Raw genomic sequence first — 830 nt, 5'->3', positions numbered from 1 at the left:
GCCCCGCGCCCCAGTGAGGGAGGGAAGGCTGGCTTTCTTGCGGCGCCAGGACAGGAGAGGCGCCCGGGTCCTCTGTGTGTGCGTGCGCGTGTGAGCTCGGGCGCGCTGGGTTTTGTCTCTCTCACAATGTGACGTTGGAAGAGGAGGCTGGTCGCGCAAGCTGCACTTTCCTCCCTCCCCTCGTCTCCTCCTCCCCACCAGCTCCCGCCTCCTCCGGCTCAGCCCTCCGCCGCCATCTGCATAACAAAAGCCCGCAGGTCCTGGGAGGAGAAAGGGCGGGGCGTGCGCCTGTCACTAGGGCCCCGCGGTGGCAGACTTGCAGAGCTGACCCCAGGAAAAGCCATCGGCACCCCGAACGGAACCAGGCAGCAGATCCTGCTTCCCAGCCCTCTCTCCTCCCCACTATCGCAGGCCTTCCTCCATCCGCTCCTGGGTGTGATCCAGGCGGCCACCTCCCTTCCCAGTCCCTTGGCAAGTCTCAAAGCAGATCTCCTATGGAAGGGGAGAGTAAAAACTTAATCTCTCCGCTCAAGCCAATCTCTCCCACCCCACACACTTTTGGGAGGGACTGCCTAGGCCAGAGATGGGGGGGGGGGTCCCCTGTGTTCCTCTTTGTGCCCGAGGGCCTCGAGATCCCCACCACCCAGAAAGTGCCATTGGATGGACAATCCGTCACCAACACGGCTTCTCGCCATCTGCCAAGCCGCCCCCCACCCCCCGCAGAGGGGCGCAGCATCACATCTGTGCACGCAGGCTTTTGTGCCTCGAAGCCAGCCAGTCCACCGCCCCGCTGCCTAACGGTCCACAGGGAAGAGCACCCACCCCACCCC

The sequence above is a fragment of the Myotis davidii genome, unplaced genomic scaffold, assembly GCF_000327345.1.
Source record: "Myotis davidii unplaced genomic scaffold, ASM32734v1 scaffold1330, whole genome shotgun sequence".
Classification (NCBI taxonomy): Eukaryota; Metazoa; Chordata; class Mammalia; order Chiroptera; family Vespertilionidae; genus Myotis; species Myotis davidii.
Note: the sequence above shows the minus strand (reverse complement) of the source record.